The 17347-nt window shown below is 40.9% G+C and overlaps 1 protein-coding gene across 1 annotated transcript in view; it reads left to right on the forward strand.

Annotated features, from left to right (window-relative positions):
* adck1 (aarF domain containing kinase 1) overlaps positions 1 to 17347 on the forward strand; it is a 581459-nt gene that overhangs the window by 52003 nt on the left and 512109 nt on the right. The gene's annotated exons all lie outside the window — the stretch shown is intronic.

The following is a 17347-nucleotide window of genomic DNA, read 5'->3' on the forward strand; positions in this document are numbered from 1 at the left end:
AGACTGCTCTGTTGCTCCTCTTGATTGTTTTGACAGCCATGTCGGGGAGAAAGTGATGTGTGCAGAGAGTAGTGATGTGTGCAGAGAGTAGTGATGAACGATGGGATCCTGTTGGTTATAACATTCCTCTGACAAATACCTCCACTAAATACTGAGAGTAAGATTTGAAAGAGTTCAATATTGCTCACAATAGAACTAGATAAATATGGAAACAAATTGTATGTATAGAGAGGGAAAAACAGAGGAATAAGGTATTGTGGTTTATTTTTCAATGAGGTGGCACGGTGGTTAGCACTACTACCTCAGAACCAGGGTCCCAGGTTCGATTCCAGCCTCAGGCGACTGTCTGTGTGGAGTTTGCACCTTCTCCCATGTCTGCGTGGGTTTCCTCAGAGTGCTCTGGTTTCCTCCCACAGTCCAAAGATGTGCAGGTCAGGTGAATTGGCCATGCCAAATCGCCCGTAGTGTTAAAGCGCATTAGTCAGAGGGAAATGAGCCTGGGTGAATTGCTCTTCAGAGGGTCGGTGTGGACTTGTTGGGCTGAAGGGCATGTTTCCACACTGTAGGGAATCTAATCTAATCTAAGTGCAATGGGCCAAATGACCTTTTGCTATGCTACATAGCAGGGAAATTCAGGGAGTTAGTATAGTTTACGAAGAGCCAAATAATTTAGTGTACTGCACTGATTCTATCCTATAAGTCACATTCCATGATTTCTACAATGGGATAAAGTGTGCTCTTGTTAAGGAGACTTATTGTAATGGATGGTGAAGAGAAGTTGTTTGCTTTGTTTGAGATGGTCTGCCTGCACTATGCCTTATGATGAGATCTATCCTCATCATGGCCCTGGATAAAGCATTCCAGATGCCTGCTTTTTTTCTTTTAGCACTTTGATTGACTGAGTTCTGAAGTGATGGACTCCTGTTTGAATTTTGTTATGTTCTGTAAATAATGAGCCCCTTCTGTTCCATCCATTCCAAACTCTGCCCTATCCTCTCTGCCCCACTCTGGTCACCAACTTCCTTACGGGTGTCATTTCCTTGTTGTTTCATAGGCTTGTGAGGATTGTATTTATTTACTTTTCCATAATTTTGATTGTGGGCTTACATGAAAAAGTTGTAATATCCAGGGATATTTGAAGGATTATCGCACGATTTAAAAGCAAGTTACCTGACACTCAATCTAAGTGCTATTTACACAGCTGTTGGTCCAATTAGTTGAGAAAGTTTAGTTACAGATGAGTAGGATCCAGGGATCTGTGTACGAATGGAGATTTGGCTGGCATTAAGTGGCTGAATAGGTCTGTGAAATGGTGACTAGTTCATTGAGTTATGGCAATGTACAGCATGGGAACAGACCCTTCAGTCCAACTCATCTGTGCTGACCAGATACTCTAGATAAATCTAGTCCCATTTGCTGGCATTTGGCCCACATCTCTTTAAACTCTTCCAGATGCCTTTTAAATGTTGTAATTGTACCAGCCTCCACCACGTCCTCTGGCAGCTCATTCCGTACATGCACCACCCTCTGCGTGAAAAGATGTCCCTTAGGTCCCTTTTAAATGTTTCCCCTCTGCCCTCTAGTTTTGGACTCCCCCACCTCAGAAAAACGACCTTGTCTATTTACCCTATCCGTGCCCCTCATGATTTTATAACCTCTATAAGGTCACCGATGCTCCAGGGAAAATTGCCCCAGCCCATTCAGGATTCTGGGTAAACCGAGATGGAAGAAGGGAAAAATTATGGCTATAAGAGCTGCTTCTTTTTTTTAGGCATTTTCAGTGTTGGAGCTGATTTCTTTGAACTCTAGGAGCATTAATTAATGTTTTATAAGCTGTTGAATTGTTGAACATTGAGAGGAGAAAAAAGATCAAAGCAATGGCACTTTAAAAATGGGGAAGTCAGATGAAGGCAGTGGCAGTAACAGCATAGGAAGTGATAAAAACAGAGAAAGAACCCTACACTGCTGTCTGATCCAGCAGAGAATCTGCACAGCTACTGCCTCTGCTGTTTGATTTCAAGTATTTCTGGACTAGTTATTGATGACAAAGCCTTCTGCCTGCCAACAGCTATGTGGTTGGCTCCCAGGTAGCTCAACAACTTAAGGGTGTGTATTTTGAGTCAGAAGCCGTCAGACCTCTGGAAGGGAAGGGACTGTTTCTGGTCCAAAGTAAAAAGCATCACGAGCCTGAAGATGACCACTTAATTTCTTCTTATCAGTTGCTATAGGCTGTGACAAGTAAATCAGAGACCTTTGTAAATGTGAGCCAATCCAAGTGAAAGTGTGTGTGTGTGCCTGTATGTGTATGAGAGAGAAAGGTTTTGACCAGGAGAGTTAAATATCAATGGTTCACTGTTCACCTGATGCTAGAAGCTATTTATAGTAATAAATAATAATTCTTAAGGACAGAAAAGTGCTCCATGCTCTCTGTCAACCTATGTCCAGAGAACAGGCCAATTCAGAAATTTGGCATTTTCTGAAAACATTTATTGCTGCCTATGTTAGTAAGAGCATGTATTAAATGGTTGTTCCTGACTACAATTAGTTACTACAGCCTGTATTCAGATTTCAGATCCTCACTGTTAAAGGAACAAAAGTAAATCACTGCAGTACCTCCTGTGAATGGTATACTTGGCTGTCATTGTACAGTGTTGGAATGAATGTTTATTTCCAAGCTCTGACATTGCACATCAATGGTCTAATCAAGCAAGGTGGCTGTCATAGTGAAGCTCAGTCATGCATCCTAAGCAAGAGTTTCTGGATACTGATCTGGATCAGCAATAGCACTCACTGACTGACTATCCAGGAGCATACTTCCCTGCCCAAAATGAGAGTGGCTAACTCTGCAGAAACAATCTAAACATGGTTTCCATCTCTCTGGAACTGCCCTGGGGTTTTTGGGTTGTGAGCAAAATGAAAATCTGTTAGAAACATTGTCAACTTTAAGCACCCAGTCTGTTGTTTCATCATTTTCTTTGAATGATTTCCTTTCTCTGTCACAAAAATATTGAAGATTCAAGGAAATAAAAGGAGGCAAAAAAAAGTGACAAGATCTCCAGGAATGTGTTCAGAGTTGGCAGCCCCAGATTGATCATGGCACCTTGCTGGCTGGCGTGGTAGTGGAGTAAGCAGGTCCTATTTTACATGTCGTTAAATAGTTGAATTATGATGCAGGCAAAAGAACAATCCCATTTTCTAAATTGTGGTCTTCCTTATTTTAGTCCAATTCCAGTCTGATGTTAAAGCTATGCAAAGTGTTCGGTCACCTATTCAGAGGCATTAGTCATGTCGTAAGGACAATTTATACTCTAGCTGCTGGTTCCGCTGGAAAGAGTGGCATTTAATTCCATCAGCAGTGGGTGTGGACAAATGCATAGTGCTCCAGTCATGTCTGGAGGGGTGTGCTTATAATCAAGCCCTACTACTCCACAGGTCATACCATTTGCGTAACTTTGTTATTTCAATTACCAAAATGGCCACTGGCTTCTTTTTGATATTACAATGAAAAATAAGAGAAACATCCACCAGTCTCCATTCAATGCTCTCCAAGTAATCCACTTATTATGAATAAAACTTATTCTAATAGTCGGTCACAAACTCGAGATAACATCAAAAATATGATCCAGAATTAAAATACATTGCTGTTAATCTTGCACACCCAGCCACAAAAGTAAGCTGATGGGTCAGATGTAATGATGTTGCTGTACTAATACTGGTCCAAGATGGCGGCGGAATAAGGTGCCTCAACCGGAGCTGATCCGCTCCGGCCGTTCTTCTTTCACTTCTTTATCCGCTTTATTTTTTGTCTTCTTTTCTCTTGCTCACCAAAGACTCCCAGCCTCTGCGTAAACATGAGGAGGAGTCTTCTCGGCCTGGCGCAGTGGCCCTTCCATGGCAGCCTTCCAGCCTGGCATAGCAGCTTCCCGGCATGCCATCCTCTTGGACCTGCATGGTGGTCTTCTAGCGGCCTTTTGGTTTGGCATGGCCTCTGTGTGGTCTCCCAGTCTTGAGGCAATTCCAGAGCAATCTCGCAACCTCATGAACCTCAAGCTGAAGCCCAGATTGGTCTGGAGCCAAGGCCAACTGGAGGTTAAGTGCCAGTGTGGTCTGTGTTGGAAGACGGTTGTTCTGGACTTTTAGTTTTGCAATGCTGGACTTTTTAATTCTCAATTTCTAAGATCTTGTAACTGAAGAAGTTGTACCGAGGTATCTTTGTACCTAGGATGATGCTGTATGTGGTGATGTGTAAACTTTTCCCTGTACTCACTTGTGTACGTGTGACAATAAAGTTAATTCAATTCAATTCACACAGACAACAGGAACACAAGTCTCTGCACCACAGCTCTGGAAACATAGGTAAAATGGAATAATTCACAGATCAACTGAAATTTCCTGTGAACGAAAGTCAATTACTGACAGCTACAGATTGATGATAAATGTCCTGTTTTGATTCTCTTCAACTTGAATTTAAGCTGCTGAGAATTGGTCAAAGTGTACTGTGTCAGATTTTGCCAGGTGGGACAAGTAATACTCAAAGAGGATTTCAGAAGAGAGACTACAATTTCTAAGAGTTTTCTTTCCTCTGGGCTGACAAATCTGGATTCTCAGAACAGCGAGTTTCTAAGGCACCCAATAGCATAGGCTTATAGTCCTCTCAAAGCCAGTTCTTTTTTTTCTTCAGTAATTGCAGCGATAAATGCCATTTCTTATCTCTCTGAAAGTTATGCTTGTTTCCTCCTCCAATGTCATTTAATTTCCAGAAATGCATTGATCACATTTCATGGCCACCGTTACTGAGATATTTTAATTCCAGATTTGATTAATTGAATTTAAATTCCACTAGCTGTTGTAAGGGGATTTGAACCTGTGCTTTCATTACATTGTACTGGATTACCAATCCAATGATATTACCACTATAGCACCATCCCTTCAAAACATTTGATCTATTTATTGTTGTCACGTGGATTTTGTTACAAAATACAGTGAAAAGTGTTGTATAATGTCACCATTGTCCATCTTAAAACATAGGAAAAATAAACCATAGAATGTAAAGGCAAAACATTAAGTAGCATTCCACTTTACAGTCTTTTTTGTTAAGTACTCTGCGATGGATCTGGTGCCTAAGCACGAGTCTCTGGATGAAGATTTGCTCGCTGAACTGGAAGATTCATTTCCAGACGTTTCGTCACCATACTAGGTAACATCTTCAGTGGGCCTCTGGGCAACGCTTTCTATTTATATGGTTGGGTTTCTTTGGGTTGGTGATATCATTTCCTGTGGTGATGTCATTATCTGTTCTTTTTCTCAGGAGGTGGTAGATGAGGTCTAATTCGACGTGTTTGTTGATAGAATGCCATTCTTCTAGGAATTCTCGTGCATGTGTCTGTTTGGCTTGTCCTAGGATGGATGCGTTGTCCAAGTTGAAGTAGTGTCCTTCCTCATCTGTGTGTAAGGATACTAGTGAGAGAGGATCATGTGATTTTGTGGCTAGTTCATGTATCCTGGTGGCTAGTTTTCTATTTGGTTATCCAATGTGGTGTTTGTTACAGTTCTTGCAAATTATTTTGTAAATCACATTTTTGCTTGATGTCTGTATAGGGTCTTTCAAGGTCATTAGCTGCTGTTGTAGTGTGTTGGTCGGTTTGTGGGCTGCCATGATGCAAAGGGGTCTGAGTAGTTTCTTTTGCCACATTGCCGCTGGAATGAAATCTGCCAATCTTTGGCTTTGTCGTGCCTCTACCGATGCCCTTCTCACAGAGTCCTTGCTGAACTTCACCAACGCACAGGCCATAAATGCTGCCGGGTACTGCACCAGCCCAAACTCAACTCTACCACTTCCATGTTTCTATGTCAGGCCCCCCCTCACTGATGCAGCCACTGACAATACTGCCAGGTCTTATACTGGGCCCCAGACTGCCTCCATGAATCTGCGCTGGACGCAGACACTGCCGGAACACTCGCTGCTGTTCCTGCGACCGAACTCTTCAACAAGAGGTAAGTATAATAATAAATTGAAAGAAAAACCAGAAAAGAGAGAAAGAAAGCAGATGGAGCAGATGAATCCTGGGCTTGATTCTGAACTCTCTGTATTTGTCTTTAAACACTTTGTAATATTAAAGAAGATCCTGGGCATTGAGGAAGGTGGGGAATGGTGTTTGACTGAGCCATCAAAGTGGATAATGAATGATCTATTTGTGTTTCAGATGTCATAGGAGCATGGAAATGGCAATGCTTGGGAAGTTCAAAGAGACCTTGGGGTACACATACATAGTTCCTTGAAAGTGGAGTCGCAGGCAGACAGGATAGTGAAGAAGGTGTTTGATACTCTTGCCTTTACTTGTCAGTGCATTGAGTACAGGAGTTGGGAGATCATGTTGCGGCTGTACAGGGCATTGGTTAGGCCAGTTTTAGAATACTAGTCTCCCTGATATAGGAAAGATGTTGTGAAACTTGAAAGGATGCAGCAAAGATTTACACAGATGTTGCAAGGGTTGGAGAATTTGAGCATCAGGGAGAGACTGAATATCTTCCCTGGAGTGTTAGAAGTTGAGGGGTGACCTTATAGAGATCCATAAAATCATGAGGGCCATGGATAGCCTAAATATCCAATGTCTTTTTCCCAGGTTAGGGGAGCCCAAAACTAGAGGGCGTACATTTAAGGTGAGAGGGTAAAGATCAAAAATGGATCTAAGGGGAAACTTTTTCATGCAGAAGGTGGTACGTATATGGAATGAGCTGCCAGAGGTAGTTGTGGAAGCTTGTACAATTACAACATTTAAAAGGCATCTGGATGGGTATATGAATAGGAAGGGTTTAGATAGAAATGGGCCTAATGCTGGAAAATGGGACTAGATTAATTTAGAATTTCTGGTTGGCATGGACAAATTGGACCAAAGGGTCTGTTTCTGTGCTGTGCAACTCTATGACTCTGTGACTCACTGACCAATGAAGTGACTGGAGCCTTTGTCAGCAATGCATTATGTGATGACACCATCAAGAATATGTCATGATCAAGACTGGAACCTTAGTGATGCGACATGAGTTGCTTTGGCAGATGTCTTCCCAACCACCTGTACCAAGTTAGTTATTTAAAAGATAAACATCGGTCCTGTAAATGATAAGTTTCACATTATTACAGCTAATGAAGATTTTCTTCCTCATGGGAGATCATTTCAATTAGCCCACCCTTGGTGGAAGAAAGCCATATGAATTGAAGTATTAATGCGATGAATCATGATACCTCACATTCACCTTTCGGGAGTTGAAGAGGCGAATGTTTGGCAGATGCATAAATTGAGTGCCTTTGCATGCTAGGGGTAAATAGAAATAGGTTATTACAATTATTTTGGCAGAATAAGAACCAGTGGCCCATCCCTTTTCATCGCAAAGTTGTGACCTAAATGTTTATTATAATGCTAATTAAGATGATTCATTATTTAGATGCTGAATTGCTTTCTTAAGTAGCAAATAACTATGAATATTGGAGAGAATTGACAATTAAAACACAACTATTCCACTATGTTCCCTTATTAATTTCTGAGAACAGCTAAACTACAAGAAACGTTTGTTTCTATCTCTGTAGTCTCAAGCTGCTTATTCCCAGCACAGTCAGTTCTCATCAGCAATCATTGCCTGTGTTAAACCACCATGTATTACACAGTATGCAAATCCCTTCATCATATTTCAACTTACTTGTCAGTACAGTAGAAGCTTTGAAAATCTAGCCCCAGGCTTCAGGCCCGCATTTCATGCTAATGTGTAAAGCATTTACACTCCATAGGTCTATAACCACAAAGGAATTAAGACTTTGGAAGTTGACCAGAGGGTGAAAAGAAGATACAAAATCTGAATAATGGCCTTTGTTTTTAAAGCTTTATTTGGCTCTTGTAGTTGCCTTGCATTACTGATGCAGTCTCGGACAGAGATTTGTGCCAACCGAATGGCAAAATGGGGTTAGATTACTAGCTGTACGTCCCCTAGGTTGTGCAGGATCAACCAACTGCTTGATTGTATACTCAGAACATCTTTTCATTAGAACCTTGTGTTCTAAACCAGATTCTGTATGAAATTTTAAAATATACCCTTGGTATTTTTAAGACCTGACTTTGCACAATGTTGAGATGCACTCTGTTTTCAAGACAGTCCCCTTGTGGGACTGTTAAACAACATGGCTTTAGTGTACTGTGGAACATTGGGTCTAATATTGAGCGTTGGTGCCATTTTTTGGACTACACACTTTGTACTAGTGCACATTAGTAGTATAACTCACATAATGAATAAATAATCCTAAAGGCTGAACATTAAAGAGAAGACTGGGAAAGACAAATAACACCATAGCATTGTAGAATTTTGCAGGAACTGGAGGGGTTGGGGTATATATACATAAATGCATGTAGCAAGGTAAATGTGTTGGTGCGCTGCATTAGTTGCCACTTGGGACTATGGCATAGTAGCAATAAGAGATTTGACTCAAAGAAGAGGCAAATTTGGAACTCACTGTTCTTGAATACAAAGTACTCTCAAGAAATGAGAGGCAGTAGATGGCACTAATGATCAAATTAATATTATAACCTAAAGAGGATAAATGTCTTTTGGAGAAAAAGGAGTGCATTCTCCAGTGAATTTCAGAAAGTTGCAAGAAATGAAATGCAATAATTTTAAGAAGTGAAGAAAAAATATCCACTTAACCAAAGCCATGTCTCAATGCAGTTTATAGCCATTGCAAAACCTTTGAAGTATATCCACTTTATTAATGTAGAAAATGCATCAGCCAATTTCAACACATCATATTCCCACAAAGAACAATGTGCTAATCAGCAGATAATCTGTTTTATGATGCTGAGTGAGGGATGAATGTTGACCATAACACCACAAACAACTCCTCTGTCCTTCAAAATGATGCCATGGGATCTTTTTGAGTCTAACCAATTAGGCATATGTGGTCTCCATTTAATGTCTTACCCAAAAGACAGTAATTACTCAGTACTGCACTGGATCATTAATCTTGATTTCTGTGCTAAGCCTGAGCGGGGGCTTGAATCTGATGATGATGCAAGGATGTGACCAACTGAGCCACAGCTGTTATGCAAAATTTATTTTAATATAGACTGGAATAGTAAATGGCAATGCAGAGAACAAGTTCCTGAAAGATGTACAAGAGAAATGTCTTGTTTAGTATATTGTGATGGTACTTTGCCGTTAAGAGAGATTTGTTCTGTGCTGTTTATCTTGCCACAGTTGTGGTGGAATGTCAACTTCAGAAGCAGTGGGTAAACAGCTTTGAGCTCCCTAGGTGTTTTTTAAAAAAAAATTAAATCAACGAGGCATGAATGGGTGGAGACAGGTTCACACAGTTCCAGAGTTTTGGTTTTGCTTTCAGTTGGTGTTTGGAGTTGACTGTTGAAGCTGCTAGATGCAGCTGTTTCTCTGATACAGCAAAAAGCTTGAGTTTTCTCTCTCTGTGTGTGGCTAGATGGTTTGTTTTGGTGTTCCTTTCTCCTTGACTGGAAAGAAAACAGCACATGAACATAATCAGAGGCTGAATTTGCCAAGGTGTGTTTATGGGGTGCTCCTATATTAAAGCAGTTGATGATTAGTACTTAAGTAATATCTAATAAGTATTCAATTGAGTTAAAGTTACGCTAATTCTTCTGTTTTGTTTGTGCTTTAACTGTGTTATAAGAATAAAGTTTTGTTTTGTTTAAAGCCCAGTAGTGGACCAATTGGAACTCAGCTCTTAATAATTGTCTTTAAATAAAATAAATAGTTAGGTTCTGGGCTATCTCCTTGATATATTTTGAGGAGATTTGGTTGTGTCCATAGCAATAATATTTCATGAATGCAGTGCTAAATATAGTTTTTCAAAGTGAAATGGGCCAAACGGTACAGGTTTGTGGAATAAACTGGGAAATAGTGATCATAACTTTGTTCGATTTAGAGAAGATATTGAAAAGGGCAAGGAGCAATCCAACTTAAAAACACTTCCCTAAATGTTAACTTCCCTAAGAAGGGCTAACTTCAGTGATTATCGAAAGGGTTTGACTCAGCTGGATTGGAATCTAAAATTAGTGGGCAAAACAACAATTGAAAAAAGGTTGGGCTTCAAAGAGTAGATGCTTCAGATATAGAGTTGACACCTTTCCATGAAGTAGAAGGAAAACAAACATATGAGTTGGAAGCAGGAGGAGGACTTCTACATCTGCTCATAAATTATCTGAGTGTAACCTCAGATCTGCATTCCTGCTAACACCGATGATCTCTTATCTCTTGCTTTGCAAGTATCTATCGACCTCAACCTTAAAATATTCAAGAGTACTGCTTCTACCACCTTTTCAGAGACCTCCAAAGATTCATGACCCTCTGTGGAATAAAAAAAATCAGCTGATTTATGTTTGAAGTGGATGACTCCTAATTTTTAAATAGTGGACCCTACTTTTTGGTTCTTCATGAGGAAGCATTTGCTCCATATCTATCCTGTCAAGATCTTATATATTTTAATCAATTCACTCTTACTTCTCTAAACTCCAGAGGATGCAAGTCAAGTCTGTCAGCCTTTTCTCATAAGACAAGCCCCTCCATTATTTCAGGTCTGGTAAGCCTTCTCTGAATTTTCCCAATACTGTGCACAGTTAGATGCAGTCTTTGTATAACAGAAACATAACCTCCCCACTTTTGCTTTCAATTCTCCTTGTGATGAATGATCACATTCTATTAGCTTTCCGAATTATTTGCTCCATTTGTATACTACCCCTTGTAATTCTTGCACGAGGACTCCCATAACTCTCTGCATATCAGACTGATCCATTTCTGGATAACATGCTTTTCTTTTCTTTCCACCAAAATGAACAACTTCACATTTTCTCAAATTATACTCAGTTTGCTGCATCTTATTTTTTAGATTAGATTACTTACAGTGTGGAAACTTCAGCCCAACAAGTCCACACCGACCCGCCGTATCACAACCCACCCAGATCCATTCCCCTACGTTTACCCCTGCACCTAACACTACGGGCAATTTAGCATGACCAATTCACCTAACCTGCACATTTTTGGACTATGGGAGGAAACCGGAGCACCCTGAGGAAGCTCACGCAGACACGGGGCGAATGTGCAAACTCCACACAGTCGGGATTCACCTGAGACGGGAATTGAACCCGGGCCTCTGGCGCTGTGAGGCAGCCGTGCTAACCACTGTGCCACCGTGCTGCGCATTCATTTATCCACATATCATTTGTGGTTTTCTCTCATGTCCTTCTTAAACCTTTCCCCTGTTGCCTTAAAAATATGCCCCTAGTTTTGAACTCTCCCTCCCTAGTGTTTTGATAGTTGCAACAAATTCCGTCACAGCAACTGTGACAATTCACAACACTCCATAGTAACTCATAGCACTCTAGAAATCTCCATTCAGACTATTTCCCAATATTAGAAGATTTTAGCACCCTGATCCAAATCTTTGCGAAAAAGCAAACAGTTCTTCTTTGTATCATAGCCTACTGATATCAAGTTTCATTGAAGTCTGTCCAATACTTTTGAGGTGCATTCTTTCCAGACTGATTTCCGCTCATAAGAAAAGAACACTGAGAGGAAGGATGGACAGAGCTGATTAGGGAACAAAATGGAGATCATCTTGTGGAAGCAGAGGGCATAGTGCTGCTAAATGTGTACTTTGCATCTGTCTTTGCTAGAAAAGAAAATGGTGCAATGCAAAGTTGGACAGGATAAAATTAAGAGGTAGTCCTAAAAAGTTGGCATTCCTCAAAGTAGAAAAGGTACCTGGTCCAGTTCAGATGCATGCCACGGAAGTTAAGGATGGAAATGTGGAGGCTCATGCCACGATCTCCCAATTGTTCTTTCATGGAGGCTGGATCCAGAGTGCTGGAGAATTGCAAATCTTTAAAAAGAAAGAATCAAATAAATCCAGCAACATCAGGCCAGCCGTCCTCAACCTGTGTAGTGGAGAATTTCTTAAGAGATAATTATTTGGGCAAAAGACATAATCCAGCCTAATCTGTTGAGATCTGGGCACTGCACTTTAGGAAAGAGGTCAAGGTCTTAAAGGGGGTGCTGAAGACATTTACCAGAAAACTTACACAAGAACAGAAATTGCTCGTAAAATTCAGCAAACTCATCGTGACCTGATGAAGAGTCACTGGACTTGAGATGTTAACTCAGCTTTCTCTCCACAGATGCTGACAGACTTGTGGAGGTTCTCCACCAGTCTCTGTTTTTGTTTTGGATCTCCTGAATTCACAATGCTTTGTTTAATTTAGCCAGGAATTTTTCCTGGGATAAAACACCTCAGTTTTGTGGAGAGACTGATGAAGCTCAGGTTGTTTGTCTCTAAACTGAGACAATGAAGAGGTGCTCATTTTAATGCTTTAACAAAGCACTGAATTATGGTCTGGAATATGCACCTGAAAGGATGGCAAAAACAGATCCAGCAGTCACTTTCAAACAAATATTTGGATAAAATTTGTAGGCACAATTATTACAATATGGTAAGGAAAGAGAAGTAGACTATACTTAATTGGATAGCTCCAATAGCCCAGTCATTATGACCCTGTCAAATGGTCGGAATGAATGGAATATTGGATAGATGTTTTCCCAGAGAGTAATGAGTCTTGGAATGAGTTACTAGCTCATGTTGTCAATACTCATTCTGTGCTTTAACACAGAGCTATATAGATTCATGATCATATCATGGAGAAGGTAAGAAGATGAACAGCATAATCTCTGGAATGATTTTTAATGTTTGATTGGGTTGTGTTTTTATTAATTCATGCAACGTGGGCATTGCCAGCGTTTATTGCCCATTCTTAGTTGCCATTGAGAAGGTGGTGCTGAGCTGTGTTTTTGAACAGCTGCAGTCCTATGTGTTGTAGGTTGAGCCATAGTGCCCATAGGGAAGGAATTTCAGGATTTTGACCCAATGACAGTGACGTAATGGTAATAAATTTCCAACTCAGGATGGCGAGTAACTTGGAAGAGAGCTTGCAGGTAGTGGTGTTCCCATTTATCTGCTTTCCTAGTCATAGAGTCCTATAGCACGGAGACAGGCCCTTTGGCCCTAACTGGTCCATGCCAACCAAAATGTCCATCCACGCGAACCCCATTTCCCTGCACTTGGACCATATCTTTCTAATCCTTTCCTATCCATATATTTGTCCAAGTGCCTTTTAGATATTGTTAATATACCCGCCTCAACCACTTCCGCTGACAGCTCATTCCATATGCATACCACCCTCTGTGTTTAAAAAAAAAGTTGCCCCTCAGGTTCAGTTTTAATCTTTCCCCTCTAACCTTGAACTGATGCCCTCTAGTCCTCAATTCCTCAACACTGGGAAAAAGACTGAGCGCATTCAACCTATCCACCATGCCTGTCATGATCTTATACACCTCTTAGTCTCCTATGTTCTAAAGAAAAAAGTGCTGGTTGTCTAACCTCTCCCTATAACTCAGACCATTGAGTCCTGACAACATCCTTGTAAATTTCTTCTGCACTCTGCAGTTTAATAACATCCTTCCGATAGCAAGGTGACCAAAACTGAATACAATGCTCCAAGTGTGGACTCGCCAATGTCCTGTATAACTGCAACATAACTTCCCTACTTCAATACTCAATGCCCTGGCTCATGAAGGCCTGTATGCCAAAAGCTGCCTTCACTGCCCTGTCTACCTGTGACTCCACTTTCAGAGAACCATGCACCTGAACTCCAAGATCCCTCTGTTCCACTATACTCCTTAAGGCCCTACCATTCACCATAAAACTCCTACCTTGATTTGACTTTCCAAAATGCAAGACCTCACACATTAAACTCCATTTGCCATTTCTAGGTCCACTTCCCCAGCTGATCAAGATCCTGCCGCAATTTCTGATAACCTTCCTCGCTGTCCAGGAGACCGCCTATTTTAGTGTCATCAGCAAACTTGCTGCATTCTTGTACATTCTCATCCAAATCATTGATTTAGATAGCAAACAGTAATGGGCCCAGCACCAACCCCCCCGAGGCACTCCGCTAGTCACAGGCTTCCAGTCTGACAAGCATCCTTCCACTATTACTCTCTGCTTCCTCCCAACAAGCCAACTTTGTACCCAATTTACCAGCTCGCCTTGGATTCCATGCCATCTAACCTTCCAGAGCAGCTCACCATGTAGAACCTTATGAAAGGCTTTACTGAAATCTACATAGACTATGTCTACAGCCCTGTCCTTGTCAACCTTCCTAGTCACTTCATCAAAGAACTCGAACAAATTTGTGAGGCATGATCTCCCACTCACAAAGCCATGCTGACCACTCCTAATCAAGCCCTGTCTTTTCCAATTGCATGTATATCTTATCCCTCAGAATATTCTCAAGTAACTTACCCACGACAGATGTTAAGCTTACTGGTTGCCTGTTGTGGAGGGAGTGGAATATTTGTGGATGAGGTGCTAATCAATCTGAAACTTGAAGTAGATTTTAGCCTGTAACTCATTTCTAGTGGTCTAGTGCTCTCTATTACTCATGTCATTTTGTCTGCTTTATTAATTTCTTTTGGAAATTAAGTATAGTTTCCATTCCTGAGATTCCCAATAATGCTTTACTTAAGGTTGTGGAACAATCAGTAGTGGCACTGCAGACATGCTGAGAAACAGTTTGTATTTGATTGCCAGGAAATTAGACATCTTGTACATACTGGGGACTTTTAAGTTGACTGACAGATTGTACTGTTATGATAAACCCAAATAGAGCACTAGAAAATCAAAGTTAATGTGAACTTGATACAGTTGATCAGCAGGAGCTGCACTTTCTGCATCAACCTGGTGATGGCACTGCTAACAATGCAGAAAGTTGAGTAGCACCTTTCCTTCAACTTAAGTTGATTTGTCAGGTAGATGTCATCTTTGAGGGGAAAAAGTCTTTTTATTTCATTTTCCTCTCTCTTTGACGTCACTTTCTTTTCCTCATCCTTTTCCTTCCATCGGAAATACACAAATCGCAGCTTTTAATTTAGCACCAACGCCTCTGTATCGTATAAATGGAAGCTGCATAAAAAATTAGGAAGCCTACACTGCAAAGTACTTCACGCCCATGATTATCTCTTTAAATATTGTCACAATATGTAAGTGGCTAATTTGCTCACATTAACATCCCACAGAGAACACCAGTTAAATGTGATCACTTCTTAGGCAGTCTCATCAGATTGAGGATGACTTGCTTCCACCCCAGTACAATGGGTTCTGAGATAGCCAATAGGTCAAATGTACAATCTGTAGTCTCGGTGGGGCAAGTGAAGCCCTGGGTACATGGACCGTTTGTAGGCTTGTACATTTCACTCTTCATCTCTGCAGGTTCCAGACATCATCTCTCAATGAATCCTGTAACTTCATTTTAGAGTCATACAGCATGGAAACAGACCCTTCGGCCCAACTGATAAATGCCAAACATAATCCCAAACTAAACTAGTCCTGCCTGTCAGCTCCTGGTCCATATCCGTCCAAATTTTTTCCAGGATGATTGACCTCCTCAGGAATTCTTCCTCACGGCTATCTTTGCCAATTCGATTTTCATAATTTTTTTTTCATTCATGAGATGAGGGCGTCACTGGCTAGGCCAGCATTAATTACCCATCCCTAATTGTCCAGAGGGCAGTTAAGAGTCACCATGTGGGTGTGGAGTCAGTGTAGGCCAGACCAGGTAAAGACAGCCGTTTCTCCTTCCCTAAAGGACATCAGTGAATCAGACAAGTTTTTCCGACAGTCAACGATGAATTCATGATCATTGTTAGATTCTTAATTACAAATGTTTATTGAATTCAAATTCCACCTCTGTTGTGGTATGGTTCTAATCCAGGTTCCCTAGAATTAACTGGGTCTCTGGATGAATAGTCCATCGATAATGCCACGAGGCCGTCACCTTCCCATGGAGGCTTAAGTCACGCTAATACTGCATTTTTACATGTCCTGATTATATCTTGATTTATTCCCTGTCCTACCAAATAGCTACAATTTGGCTGTCTGTAGAGCAGTCCCACCGGTGTCTTGTCTTCTTTTTGTTTCTTAACTCCAACAATAAGGATTACATATCATCTGGTCCAAGATAGCAAGAAACTATCTTACTAAATCCATCCTGTGCTAACAAAGCCATTCTGCCACCATTTCCTCCCTGCCTGTGTTTTCAAATAGTAACATACCCCTAAATGTTCAGTTCCCAATTTTGATCTCCTTGTAACCACATTTTTGTAATGGCTATAAGATCATACCCTGTAACCTCTGTTTGTGCTATTAATTGCATTTTTTTTGCAAATCAGTGCTGTCTTTTTTTTTGTCTATTTGTAAGTTTTAACAGATGCATTAGCTTTTGGCTACCTTCAAAAATTCTAGTTATTTTTGTAAATTTTGTTTATGCAGCTCTCATAAAGGATGTGAATTTGATTATTTTGACAGATTTATTCGCTTCTGATATTGGTCCTTCTGGTGTTTGTTTGTTTATGTATGGGCCTTTCACTAACTTTCAAAGGACAGACAAAATCTTTTCCCTGGGGTCGGGGAGCCCAAAACTAGAGGGCATAGGTTTAGGGTGAGAGGGGAAAGATATAAAAGGGACCTAAGGGACAACTTTTTCATGCAGAAGGTGGTACGTGTAAGGAATGAGCTGCCAGAGGATGTGGTGTAGGCTGGTATGATTGCAACATTTAAGAGGCATTTGGATGGGTATATGAATAGGAAGAGTTTGGAGGGATATGGGCTGGGTGCAGGCAGGTGGGACTATATTGGGTTGGGATATCTGGTCGGCATGGACAGGTTGGACTGAAGGGTCTATTTCCATGCTGTACATCTCTATGACTCTGTGACTATGATAGTGTAGGGTTTATGAGTTCTGTTTCTAAGCGGGTACTGGGTGAGTGGGCTGGGTAGTGATGGAGGTGGGGTTAGGTTGGTATACTGCAACAGTTCAGGAAGGCAGCTCACCATCACCTTCTCAAAGCCAACAATGGATAGGCAATAAATGCCAGCCCAGCCACTGATGCCCATGTCCTGCAAGTGAATAAAAAAAGAATTTGGGGTCAATGCTTTTGGAAAGGAAGTGGATCTTTTAACTTGGCTACTTCAGTATTGGCTATACTCTGTCTCTGCCTTGAGCTTGTGCCTGCCCTTTCTGTTTCCATTTGAAATTTTTAGCAACATTATTCTGCTTTCCGCTCACCCAGTTGATTGATCTATTGTTTTATGAACCTCAGTACCGTGAAAAGTTTTGTTTACAAACAATACAAACAGATCGTAGAAATCAAGCTCCTATATAGATCATAGGATGAATAAAAAACTTGGATAGAGGCAGACAGATTACATTGCACAGGACATGCGCAA

This window comes from Hemiscyllium ocellatum, chromosome 8 (genome assembly GCF_020745735.1).
Source record: "Hemiscyllium ocellatum isolate sHemOce1 chromosome 8, sHemOce1.pat.X.cur, whole genome shotgun sequence".
NCBI lineage: Eukaryota > Metazoa > Chordata > Chondrichthyes > Orectolobiformes > Hemiscylliidae > Hemiscyllium > Hemiscyllium ocellatum.